Below are 14,773 nucleotides of genomic sequence, written 5' to 3'. Positions count from 1 at the left end.
GTAGAGGAAGACTCTTGTGGACCCTGGAAGGAGCTTGCACAACACCAAGGCTCAGGTTGTAATGGTTCCTTTTGATTACCTTTAATGCAAATTGGTCCATTCTTCTCAATGACTTGTTGTTAATGGGTTATTTCATGTACTCCTTGGTCTATGTGTTGAATATGCTTTGTTTTATGTTATAATCAGGTGCTATTTAATTGTTTAACTATTGGTGATTGCAGGTTTTGGAGAAAAGGAGGAGCTCATCCAGATCAACAAAGCTTGGACTTCTACAACAGCGTTTGGACAGAGGTAAGAACGAAACACTTGATTTCTCATATCATAATGTATGTTTAGAGAAGGATAGCTCCAGTTTGTTTTGTTTGTCATTAGAATGTCTTAGACTTCTAGGAAGGTCAGTTGTGTCCGCACCCTTGACTGATTCCGTGTGACATGGGCCCTAACCCAAGAGCTTCAGCCCTCTGAGTTAGCTCGGTTCTGGCTCAAAACAAAACTCGTTCTTATTATCAAAACCATGGATTTCATAAAAAATTGTCACAAGTCTTGCAGCTCGAAAATAGAGTAGAGTTTTACAATATAAAATCCAAATACTATTGAGGTCCTAGGAATCTCTAGTTATACATCTGAAGTCTCCAACAACTTCCTTAAAATTAGGGAGGCTTGGCTCCCAAACTCGAGATAAATTGGTGCTTTGTCTTTCACTTGCTCGGTTGCCTTCTAGTCCTCATGATTTCGTTGTTTGCACTCCGAGCTGATGGAGGAATATTCGAATGGAGGGGTAGTAAATGAGGAGGATTTACCTCCTATAATTCCTCTCCCTTGTCCCATTCGAGTTTTGACCAAGGTATTTGCCAAAATTCCTTGCTTTTATCCTTTAATCCTGCATTAAATGCACATTAGACCACAAAGCAAAATATCCAACTCTAACTCATCTCATAAACAAAATATAATCAAAAGTATGTAATAAGTTGTGAGAATAGTTGTTTTGACTAACCTAGGAGGTGAATTAAGGCCCATATAATTACCCCATGGTGACGCTCATCAGTACACCATCTCCTTCAACACCTTATGCATATGCTTTGTATAAGTAGTAGATTTCTCGTCTTGAGAAATTATATGGAATATGTATTGTTCATTTATTTGGAATAAACTCTCCATGTTTTGAAAATAATTCTTACATCCATGACATTTCACTTGCTAATGACCCAAAACTCTCATCTATGATGTACTTCTGAATAAAATGTGGGATCTTTTTCCAAATTTTCTTAGATTCTTGACAGACAAAAATTACCAATTCAATGAAACATTTTGAAAGCCTTTCTGCATAGAAATAAAGTCCCAATTCTGATTACCATAACTTGCCAATGTAGATTGCACGCACCCCACTAAATATGCTTTTTTCATTCTTTTAGTCATGGACAAATATATCTTCCTTTTCTCCAATGCAAACTTGAAATCCATATGTTTCAAGCAATCCTTTTGACAACATTCACTTGAAATCAGATCACTGATATAACTTCGTCTCATGAGATATTCTTCCCTACTCCTTGTATAACTGGAATATCTTGGATTGAACTAAAAATGTCTACTCCTACTCCTAGATACAATATTTTCTGGCAACATCTCCATCATTTCATCATCCTCTCTATAAGAATTTTCATCACCATTTGGAGGAATATTATCCTCACTATGATGATTTTGAACATAGTTAGGAAATTCATCACCATCATTGCTTGGAAAATATTCATTACCATCATCACCTATAAGAAATATTCACTACCATCATCTGTGCTTTTGAAATACTGACTCGGAGGATATTATTCACTATCTTCATCCATGCTTTTGAAATCCTTTCTTGGAGGAATCTCATCATCAATGTTTTTTCCTTTCAAATCATTGCTTGGAGGAAATTCTTCACCATCCTCGTCTTTGCTTTTGAAATCCCCACTTGGAGGAAATTCATCATCACCATGAGTGCCTTTGAAATCCCAACTTAGAAAAAATGCATTATTCACATCTATTCCTCTAAAATTATCATTTGGAAGAAATTCTTCATCCTCCCCTTCGACATTGATGCTCTCATAATCCTTAGGATTAGGGCTAAGTAGAAGGTTTGAATCTCTATTCCTAGTAAAATTATCATTTGTAGATAATTCTTCATCTTCCCTATTACACAAAAATATCGTCACCATGATTATTTGCAGTCAGTATGGGTCTGTCATCACTTGTACTATCCTCCTAAGCAAGTTTCAGACCTCAGCTCTTCAAGTCAAGCTTTGAAAATGAGAGAAAGACATTGAAAATAAATAAAACTCTGGTTCCGCACTTTCTCTCACTGTTACCTGCGGTCTCGCATCTTCTGTTTATAAAAACTGCGGACCTGCCCGCTCTGTCCCTAAAGGTGTGGGTGCAGACCCCTGTGAAAGTAAAAAAGGCACAAGTTTATTCTAAAAAACTCACTTTGGGTAAATTCTAGATGATTCTAGAAGGAATTTTGACGTGGATTGACCGCTCTTAGGTGGTTCAGGCATCCCAAAAGAGAAGGAGCTAATCCCTTGATGAGAGGATCTATCCCTTTGAAGGAGGGCTTTATCCCTTCGAAGGAGGACCTAGTAACTTCCCTCCATTGCACTATAAATTCAAGCATTGGGCTAGTTGCTAGAGAGGTTAGAAGCTGAACATTTTAAGGGTAAATGCTGGTGAAATTAAGACTTCCTAGTTGAGCTTAAGAGGAGAGATCACATACCTTTTTGGCTTCATTGGGAAGAGAATGAAACTTGTCAAAGTAGAGGAGACTTCTTGCTGGACCTTGGGAGGAGCTTGTACAACGTAAAGGCACAGGTTGTAAAGTTCTTCTTGATTTGAATTAATACAATCAAACTCATTTTTCTCAACAAATTGTCTCATGTCATTTGTTTCATGAATTCCTTGAATTTCATGTTAAATATGTTTTATGATATTGGTGTTTCAGGTGCTATTTAATTTGTTTGCTTGTTTGTGTTTGCAGATTCGCGACAAAGGAGCTCATTTGGATCAAAGGAGCGAAGGCTTCCACAAACTTTCGTTGGACCTAAGGTATGCCTAGTAAAACACTTGTTTGCCTTTGTTTATAAAAGCATATTTAGAGAAAGAAAGTGTGTGATTGGTTTGCTTGTCATTAGGTCTTCTTTAGATTCTAGGAAGTTCTATCTTGTCCGCAAGATCGACTTATTCCGCGTGACAAAATGGCGACCATACTGGGGACTTGATTTTTTCCTTGTTTTCACTTTGACCTGAGAAACAATGTTTTTGTTTCTGTTTTTGGCTTGCTGTTTGTGGAATTGGGTAGAGATTGTAGATCCAGGGTTATTTTTCATTTTTCATAGCTTTGGGAGAGGACCGCACCCTAGCCTTTTGACACAGTGCGTACTTATCCGCACTTTTGCTTTTAGCACAGAGCGGTACCGCACCTGTGTTAACTGTGGGCCTGCGAACCCTGTCAAAATTTTGAAAAACCTAAGATTTCCTCTGTTAGTCAGCTTAGTTTTTGTTTAGAAGTTATTATCCACTGCCCAGACCTGCATATAACCTATAAGAAGCTTTCCTTAGGTTGATTTCGTTGGTGTTAGGGTTTTAGGTGAAATTCCTAGGAGTTTTGCTTGTTGGGCTTGTTTTTCATCTTGGTCTTGTAGTAGCTCTGAGCTTAGAAGCCGTAGGAACCTCAGATCACCTTGGTCTCTACCAGCCTTCTTATGAGTCTGACCATTTATGAAATCTACCCTTGTTGAGGAATCCACTTTGTGTTTTTCTCTTTACAAAACTTCAAAATGCTTGTGTTTAAAAGTTTGGATTTTCATTTTTAAAAAGAAAACAAAATTGGTTGTTTTTGACTGATTTGTGATTCTGCATAAATTGGTCCTTAGCTTACATATAGCTAAGTAAAACATCCTTAAAAAAGACATCTTGTAGGATTTGACTTCAAATAGGTTTTTATAATTTATAGATCTCAAAATTAGTCGTTTGCATAGTTTTGAGTGTTTTATAAAATTAAAAAAATCTCTTTTGGAAAAAGTTTGTTTTTGTAGTGGTTGAGTGCTTTGAAAAAGAAAAGGGAAATTTTTGTGAAATAACTAGTTGTCTCGTTTTGAGTGCATTGGAAAGGACAAAAACTCTTCTTTTAATTTGTGTGTTAAGAAAGATTTGTGTTTACAAAGTATTTTGCATTCTCAAACTCTTTCCTAGCTAGAAGTTCATCGAAGAGAAAATATTGTTTAAATCATCTTAGGTGCATTTTTAGTGATTTTGAGTCGAGTATTCATACCACGAGTTTCATTTCCGCACCTTTTGACTTAAACAAAAACCAATAAAAATAACGCTTAAAGTAAAATTCATTTAGCAACATTTTTATTTCTAGGGCTCTGATACACCAACTTAGCTTAGGCTAGTGTCTTGGAGTAGGAGAGTAATTAACTCTCCAAGACAGTAAAAACAAACAAGTAGCTGTATCTTGTGGTAGGGAAGAAATCCAATTGTTGCATTTATGCTCTGGGAAAGCTCCTCTTAAAGGAGAAGCATGAGATCGTGTCCGAACCAGTGTGGGAATCAATCCTTCCTCATTGGGAATGACGCTAGATATTCACGTATTAAAAACGGTAAACCTTGGATTAACAATTGTCGAGGAGCCTGGGGTCACTTGTTGGTAAACCTTGGTTTATGTCAAGGAGCCTTCAAGGGGATTGAGCTTGCTACTCTGCCCTTGCGTGCGTATTGGATCGTAGACTGTTCCCCCATGTATATTTGTTTCAGTTGGTAACCTTAGTGGCCATATTCTTTAGGATTATTGCTAAGGTGATAGTGGTGGGAAGATCCCACTGTACTTGGAGCAGACGTCGGCTAGACTCACTTGGATTTTCTAAGGGGTTCTCTTCACTCGAGACGGTTAAGTGGAGGAACTTGTGCCAGTCTATTCATTAAGCAGCTTGCCGGGGTAACTATTCCAACCGCCATTTCTGTATTGAACTCTGCGACGTTGGATTTCATCACCAAATAGTGTTTTCAGTACGGAAAGTTACTGTTTGTGTGTGTTTGATATCCTAGATTCTTTAGGCATGTGATTCAAATTTGTTTGGTTCTTTAGAGGCTTTAGGTGGTTTTCATTGAGATTTTACTTTGTTTGTGTGTGAAGTAGTTAAAAGTTTTTAACCATGGCTGAATTACCGAGGAAGTCCCGTAGACTTCGGGGCTAACCTCCTGATTTTTCACCGAGCCAACTTGAAGGTTTGAAAGTCCTCGTAACTCCTAAAGACAGTAGAGTTGGGTCACCTGAAGAAGGAGAGTCTTGTTTGGTGGTACATCCTAATTTTCAAGCTTTAGTAGCCAATTATAATCCACAATCAGTGTCTGTTTCCGAAGTTACTGGTAGCTTTTCGTCTACTAGTGATATAGGTGAGGAACCTAAAATATTCGAACCTGAAAGTGAATTTGCTACTACTATGACATCGCGGTTTGCTTCTCCAGCTTCTAGTGGTCCTGGTTCACTTAGGGTATAAAGAGTAATCACCCAAGATCTTCCTTCTGGACTTATATCTATCGAAGAACTTGCTACTTCGGAAGAAGAAGTAGGCATCCCTATCCCTGAAAATCAACCTGTTATTGAGCTAAGGGAGAGTGAATCAATTTTTTACAGTCCACCAAGGAGCAGTACTTGGTATCTTTCTTTGACTAATTTCTTAGAAAACCCAGGGTTAAGTTTTTCACCACCTCATGTTCCTTATCACCCAACACCTAGAGGTTATTATCCTCCGTTAAATATGTCAAGAAAGTCATCCATGTTTACTCAATCGCTAGAATCCTTTTTGTACATCGGTCCTTCTGTTCCCTCTAGATATCAATCACTTTCTGGTACTTTTTCAGGAGCATCTCCTCAACCCATTGAACAAGGGTTATTAACTAAAAGCAATGATACTAAACCGTTGAGCGTAGAAGATATTCTCATGATGTCAGGTTCTATTCCCAATCCTCAACCTCAAGGTGGCCAGTTACCACCTGGGGGGCAGCCTCAATTATCGCTTAGGGGGCAACCTCAAGGTACCCAATTTGCGTCTGGGGGGCAACCTCAAGGACAGTACATACCTACGGGGAAGTACGTTCCTCAAGGTCAACCCCAGACTCAATATGTACCCCAAGGTCAACCCCATCAATTTATACCTCAAGGTCAACCCCAGTATCAGTGCGTGCCTCAAGGGTATCAACCCCAAGGTCAATACTCGAACCAAGGTTTCCAACCACCCTCCGGTCAATCATATGTTCAAGGAACAGGAAATGTACCTGTGAATTATCAATCCTACCCTCAACCTGGTTATGGTCCTCAATATTCTCAACCTGTTATGGGTCCGTACCCCGGAATGAATTTAGTGTGGGATCCATCGCAAACTCAATAGGTGTTGCAGCCAAATGTACAGTTTTCATCTCAAACTGGACAACCCTTAGTTTTTGGTACACCCCAGCAACCTGTCCAGTCTAATATTCAAACTTCTGTACCTTCAGTAGTTTCTCAGCCTGGGCCTAGTATGCCTCGTACTCCGCCTCAAACGGCTGCTGCAACTGCCACAACATCTGTTCAATCTACCCCACCTACTTCTGGAGTATCGACAGCTCTGGTTTCTACTGTTCCTGTATCTACTCCTTAGACATCTTTACCACCATCTGGATCTACAATTCAAACTGCGGTTCAGATTCCTGTAGGACAACCTGGTTCAAGTACTGTTGTCACAAGTCAACCACAATTTACTTATCAACCGTACTAGGGACAATACTAATTCGGTCTGCTGTGCAGCAGCCAGTCTATCAGTATCAACCGTACCCTGGGTACACATATCAGCAACCTCAACAAACCCAGTACGGTTTGGTTAATCCTAGTTTTCTGGGAGGATACAATATCACAAATGCAATTCCTATTCCTAGTTATCATGGATATCCTCCTCCTAGGGCTGGCCTCATGACCCAGAGTTTTAGGGACCCTAATCGTCAGTTACCATTTATCGCAACTTTGGACTTGCCTGACTTGTCGCGCCTAATGAACGATCCCATTAATTATCTTCCATTTTGGCCGCCAATGCCGAATAAGTTGCTTAGTGATATTCCTAAGTTCGAAGGCAAATCAGGAGAGGTCCCGTCGAACCATGTGATGACTTACCACCTCTTGTGTGCATCTAACTCCATTTCATATGATTCAATCCGTCTTATAATTTTCCAGCGCACTCTAATTGGTCTTGCAGCCAAGTGGTACATTGAGTTACCGCGAGGCACTTTTTATAATTTTAGTCAGTTAGCTACCTCATTTTCAGTTGCCAGTCCGATATGACGATGGCACAAAATTGTTAACTTCCTTAAAGCAATCGACATCCACTTACATTTCAGATCATATTCATGAGTGGAGATGTCGACGACGTTTAATGAAGGTTTTTATTCCGGATCAGATCTTGGGTGAATGGTTTGTAAAATCTTTGTTGCCAAAGATCACTGAAGATGTAGCTAAAGCTGGAGTAGTTACTAAGGAGCAAGTAATTGCTCAAGCATAGTACCTTGACCTGGTCTATACTAAGTCAGGTACGTTACACAAGAAAATCCCCGATCTTCCCAAGAAAAATCAAATCGCTGCAGCTCCTTCGGGATCTCATGTCGCCGATGGTATGATTGGTATGGTTAACACTAAAAGTAAGAAGAAGTCTTCCAAGAATTCTTCTCCTATCATCACCTTGCCTGATTCCTCGATAGGAGATTCTTTTGCGGAGATTTCTGCTGATATTCACGTTGTAGAGTCATCTACAACCAAATCAAAATCCGGTGGGAAGAAGAAAGGAAAGAAGAAGAATAAAACGGACAAAAATTCAAAGGAGAAACCTGAAAAATCGGAATCCAATGATGAAAAACGCAAACCTCGTTATCCTTGTCTCATTTGTGACGATGAACATTTTACAAGAGACTTCCCTCATCGTGTAGAGGTTGCGAAGATTGTCAAAGGTTCCCAAACGCCTCCTGTTTTGAAGGATCCTTTTCCAGCTCAAGACAGTAAGATGATAGGTTCTTCCTCAAGTGAAAATGAAGAACCCATCCTGATGATGTCCCATGTTAGGATTGTGACTTGATCGCAGGATTATGGTAGTAAAAGTCTTGTTGATGGTAAAGAAGCAGAATATTCTCATTCTAATCCATCAACCTTAGCTCCCGGTTCCGATCCACTACAGATCAAGAAACCTAATCCAGACTTGGTAATCAAACCGCCTGCCAAGGGTATACTTCGAAAGTCAGCTTTCAATCCACATGCGGGAGCGACTCAGAACTATAACATTGTTGAGGATTTAGCTGTTTCACCCTCAGCAATGTCGGCTTTGGAAGTGCTGTAATCATGTCCAGCACAGCGTAAATTACTGTTGTCGGCTATAGGAGCTGTTGACGTTCAGGACTCGAACCTAATAATTTTCGATCTAGAACATAGTACACCACGCTTACCTCATCAAATAGCTTTCCAGATTCTAGTGATAGTAAAAAACATGCCTATTCATCGGAATGTGATTGATGAGGGAGCCTCAACGTGTATTATGTCGATACAGTGTTGGAGATCGCTTGGTTCTCCTTCGCTAAATCAATCCCCGACGATTCTAAAGGCCTTTGATGGCCGTGGGTTTCATCCTTTTGGCATTCTATAGGATTTGCCTATAGGGGTTGAAGGAAAAACCGTTAATCTAGATGTGGAGGTGGTTGATGCCCCTCTAGATTACAACCTTCTCTTGGGTCGAAGTTGGTCTTACGCTATGACAGGGTCATTTCATCGGTCTTTCGGGTTATAAAGTTTCCTCACAATGGAAAGATCGTAACAACAGACCAGCTGGCTTACTTTTCATCCGACCCAGCCTCTTCTGAAAGTATTCAGCATGTCAGTAAAACGATTATCCCGTATAAGGATGTTGGAGTAGGACTAGTTAAAGATGCCGGTTTACTGGGAACCTTTCCTTTTCCTCCGATCAACGCATTGTCTTCATTTGCAACCATTCATATGATTACGTCAGACACCATTGTTTATGATGATCCTTGGATGATTCCTTCTGAATCTGAGATAGACTCATTTGGTGATGTCATGCCTTTGAGTCCATATGAAATTGCGTATGAGGCCGTGAAATCGTTTACCAACACATCTTCAACCGAAATTTACTTCATGAATGTGGGCCGTGAGGAATCACTTTTCACATAAAGCTCGGATTTAATCACGTTTTCTGAACTTGTTCACTCTGATGAGAAAATTCGTGAAATCCTATGTGTAGATGATTTACCATGGGAAGATCTCCATCACAGATCATCGTTTTTACCCGAGAATGATCATTTTCAAAATGATTTTTCATCAATTTTTACGATTGAATATGTCAAGGAACCTTAGAATCCAATGAAACATCCTGATTCAGAGTTAAATTTGGGAAACATCTCTCGAACTATTCCTATTGACATTTCGGTTAAGCCTGGAATTGTTGAGAACATTCATATAGGTGCCTCGTGTACAGATGATGAAATTCAAATATATAAGGCCCTATTTCAGGGATTCTGCGACGTGTTTTCCTGGTCCTATGAGGAAATGCCAGGAATTGATCCCGCGATTGTTGTTCATGAAATAAAGACTTACCCGGATGCTAAACCCGTCCGACAACGTTTGCGTCAGATTCACCCAAGAAAAGCTGCTGCAATTAAAGCAGAATTTGAAAAATTACTCAAAGCAGGTTTCATTTATCCGATCCCGTTAACGGATTGGGTATCAAATATTGTTCCGGTTAACAAAAAGCAAGGGACAATAAGAATATGTATCGATTATAGATACATCAATCGAGCCTGTCCAAAGGACAATTACCCAACTCCCTATATTGATCAAATCATTGTTGATTGTGCCGGCAGCGAAATATTCTCCTTCATGGATGGTTTTTCTGGATACAATCAAATCAATATTCTACCTGCCGATCAACCAAAAACAGCTTTCATTTGTCCATGGGGGACATTTGCTTATTGCAAATTACCTTTTGGGCTCAAGAATTCCGGAGCAACTTTTCAAAGGGCCATGTCTTATGCGTTTCATGACATCAAGCACATTGTGCAACCCTATCTCGATGATTTTCCAGCTCATTCATTACATCGAGTTGATCACCTCGTCCATTTACGAGCAATCTTTATGAGGTGTAGGCATTATCAGATTCGGTTGAACCCACACAAATGTGTCTTCTGTATAGAAATGGGTCGATTGCTGGGGTTTGTAGTTTCAAAAGCCGGCATTCGCGTCGATCCCTCGAAGGTCGAAGTTATTGTCAAATTGCCTCCTCCTTCGAGTCTTCGCTAACTCCAAAGTTTGCAAGGGAAAGCAAAATTTTTATGACGATTCATTCCTAATTACGCCGAGGTTACAAAGGGTTTTACCCAGTTGTTGAAACAGAATACTCCATTCTATTGGGATGAGATAGCTCAGAAATCTTTTGATGCACTCAAACACGCGTTGACCCATGCACCGTTATTGCATCCTCCCAACTACAACCAGGATTACTTCTTGTATCTCGCCACCTCTCATTCCACCATTGGAATGGTCTTAGTTCAGGCAGATGAATTCAGAACTGAACATGTGATATATTACCTTAGTCAAACTTTAAATCCAACTGAGCTAAAATACTCACATGTGGAGAAATTGGCATTGGCAACTGTTCAAGCTGTCTAACGTTTTCGTCACTACATTTTACTACGTAAAACTACAGTAATTTCAAATTGCAACCCTATGATCTACATTATGACCAAGCAATTTCTAGGGGGCAAGTACTCTAAATGGATTTTTATCCTGCAGGAGTTCGACTTGGAATTTGAGAAATCTAAGTCTAAGAAATCTTTAGTTTTTGCGGAGTTAATGTGTTATTTCATGCGTACTGATACGGAAACTGTGGCGGAGGAGCCCATTGCGGATGAATCCTTGTTTCTAATCAGAACTTTAGATCCGTGGTATGGGGATATCATTGTTTATCTCCAGACCCAATCCTTTCGGCCAGAAATTGTCAAGGTCAGAAAGTCGGAAAATACGATTCCAGTCCCAACAATTCAGGATTATTGGAGATACTCTTTATCGCCGTGGGGCAGACTCTGTTTTTCAACGTTTCTTAACTCACGAGGAAGCTGAAAGGGTTCTAAATGACTGTCACTCTGGAGCGTGCGGCGGTCATATGTCTGGGTATGCCACAGCCCAAAAGATATTGTGCGCTGGCTACTTCTGGCCGTCTTTGTTTAAAGATTGTATTATTGCGGTCCGAAAATGCCACAACTGCCAAATTTTTGATCGATATATGTGCGCTCCACCTGCTCCTCTCCACCCTATAATTGTCGTTGGTCCTTTTTCCAAATGGGGTATCGATTTTATTACATGTAACCCTCACTTGGCCGGGGGGCATGCGTATATCATCCTTGCGGTAGATTATTTTACCAAGTGGGCCGAGGCGATGCCTACATTTGAGGCAGATGGCAATACAACTGCAATTTTCGTGTTCAATCATATAATTGCTAGGTTTGGTGTCCCACAATTGATAATCACTGATCATGGGCGTCATTTTCGAAACGTTATGATGACCGAACTTACAGGCCAGCTTGGTTTGCGTCACGATAGTTCAACCCCTTATTATCCACAAGCTAATGGTCTGGTTGAATCCATCAACAAAGTTTTAGTCATCATGATCCGATGAATCATTGGGATTCATCGGTCGAATTGGCATAACATGCTATTTTCAGCACTTTTGGCGTATCGAACTTCAGTAAAAACATCAACAGGGTTCACTCCTTTCCAACTAGTCTATGGTCTGGAAGCTGTGTTTCCCATTGAATGCAAAATCCCGTCACTACAAATGGTCATCGAGTTACTTCCAGCCACTTTCGAAGAGGAAAAGAATTTGTTATACTTGGCTCAATTAGATGAGAAACGACGTGATGCTGCATTGGTGATCGAGACTCACGCAAAATGTATGAAAGCTCAGTATGATCGAAATGTGACCCCTCGAAATTTTTCAGAAGGAGATCTAGTCTTAGTTTACGATCAAGCTAATGATAAATTAGGCGCTGGAAAATTTGTTCCTATGTGGCATGGTCCCTATGTTTTCAAGCGAAAGCTAGCAAATGGGGCCTATGAATTGGTAGACTTTGACGGGACTCTTTAGGTAAACCCAGAAATGGTCTTTACCTGAAGAGGTATTATGCTTAAAGAATGGGTATGGAGATTTTTTTAGTTAGGATAGTTTTTCCTTCTAGCTGGTGTGTTTTAGTTTAAACAGTGTGCTTAGCTTAGAGAGTGTTTTTCATCATTATTCCTGCTTATCTTGGTTTTACTCTTGATATTGCAGATGTCAATGCCTCTCCAAACATACATTGGTTTCGCTGATGGTGCTTGTCGTAATACATGGAACATTTCTTCCGCATCTTGGGTTATCTATTCGCCCTCTGACGAGTTAGTATCTATGCATGGGGTAAGCCTCAGTCAAACAACGAACAACATTGCCGAGTATACTACAGTGATTGAGTTATTATTTGAATCTATTTCATTTGGGATTCAGAGTTTGATAGTGAGGTTAGATTTTGAACTCGTTGTATTACAACTTAATAGAGTGTATGCCATTAGAAATCCAGTGTTATTAAGATTATTTTTGAGAGTGCGCCTCTTGGGACGTGAATTTGATTATATTGAGTATCAGCATATTCCAAGATCTTTAAATACATTAGCAGATGCAATTGCTTCTCGAATGTTAAGTAGACATTTGCAATAATCATACATGTAAATTTAAAATCATTTCATAACATGATTTACAAGATAAGCCGGTAATAGTGATATATATATATATATATATATATATATATATATATATATATATATATATATATATATATATATATATATATATAGGAGTGTGTCAAAAAATACATCGTCCTCGATCATAGGTTGAAAAACACCTTATGATCGGCAAAAATGATAAGTACAAAAAACAAAATGTCATATGTGCCCACAATAGGCAATCATCCTATCACTAGTGATGATCTCGATAAGAAACCACTGCACAGGCCACCTTGCAAAGGAAACTCCTAAAAGGTCCTGTGACCCCAATCACATAGCGCTGAAGTCGATGAGGGATGTCATCTATGGTGGTCTCCAGAATATCTCTTGTCAAGCGCTCTAGATGACCCTCCAACTCGGCCAAAACCTCTGCTGATTCGTCTTGTGGGGCTGGCGTGGCTACAACTGGTTGTTTCCTCTCGTAAGGCCGGAGAGCGTCTGGTCACTGTGGACCCACATCTGTATTTAAAACTTTTACTATCAGTTTTGGGACGATGGAAAAATAAAAAAATTTAAATAAGGAAAATGTTGAAAATGATTTTACCTGAGTCATCCCACTGCTCTCCTGGTGGAAGAGCCATGTCTGGGTCACCACGAAAATCTACCCCAGCGTAAGGGAAGTCCTGAATAGAAAAAACCTAGTTTTCCAACCATTGGAAATACTCAGGTTTAAATCGAACAACCTCTGTCCCCTCGTCTAGATGACGGGCCATAACTGCGACCCATCGCATCAATTTGGGCTCTCGAGGAAGCCCAGCTCCAACAGTAAGGTGCTGCGGGATCAACATGGGAACCCTCTCCAGACCAAAGCTCACAACCAAAGCCCCATAACCAAAGGTCTTTAGTTGTCCGTTCTTGGCTCTGGTCAGTTGGCCTTTCACATTGGCCAACACAGCATCGCACCAGTTGAAGATGGTGCCCTGAAAGCAATCAACTGCCATATGCATCTGGGATCCGGTGGCAACATGTAAGGTGGCACTCCCGCAAAGTCTGGTGACAGTAAACACGATCACCATGAGTTCAGGAAGGGATATGGTTTTTATTTCTATCACTTTGTCTCTAGCCTGGCTGTTGCAGAACTCTAGCCGGAGGCTATCGACAGACTGGCCACCTGGCCTAGCCCCGAATAGAGTCAAGTCTTCGCCTCTCTTAGGCAAAACAGTCAAGAAATATATATCTGCCAGCTCGATTTCGAGCTGGTGGTCACCAATGAAGAAGCACTGGTCCTGTATGCTCCATTTGTCAACCAACCACTATAAGAAATCCACCTGGGCCCTCATGCCAGGAATGGCCCAGAATTTGTACAAGCCGCAGGCCTTCAATGCATCGATTGAAGGTTGGTGATTCAATGCGGCAGCATCCACGTCCTCATGCTCTCGTTCACACCAATCTAGCATGATGTACTCTCTGCATCAAGTAAAAAGATAAATTAGAATGCTAGAAATTAATTTGTTTGGGCCGAATTTGTACAAGCCGCAGGCCTTCAATGCATCGATTGAAGGTTGGTGATTCAATGCGGCAGCATCCACGTCCTCATGCTCTCGTTCACACCAATCTAGCATGATGTACTCTCTGCATCAAGTAAAAAGATAAATTAGAATGCTAGAAATTAATTTTTGGGTTAAAAACCCTTGCAGCGGGGACTGCACCCTCTGGGTTAGACACAGTGCGTGGGTCCGCACCTTGCCTACATGGAAGGTGTGGACCCTTGACTTTTTCCCAATGGAGAAAAAGTCGGGGTCCGCGGGCTGGCAGTGGTACACCTGCGGGGCCCCGCGCGCGGGTTTTAAGCCTAAAAACCCTCCAAAAAATGAATTGAAAGCCTAAAACAAGAAATGAAACGGTTAAAAATGAAGAGTAGGATGATGTGGATTACCTGGAGAAGACGACGTTCGATTCCAATGGTTG

The sequence above is a fragment of the Pinus tabuliformis genome, chromosome X (genome assembly GCF_031772625.1).
Source record: "Pinus tabuliformis cultivar Carrire ecotype Pingquan chromosome X, CPIR1, whole genome shotgun sequence".
NCBI lineage: Eukaryota > Viridiplantae > Streptophyta > Pinopsida > Pinales > Pinaceae > Pinus > Pinus tabuliformis.
This window is presented reverse-complemented; position numbering follows the sequence as displayed.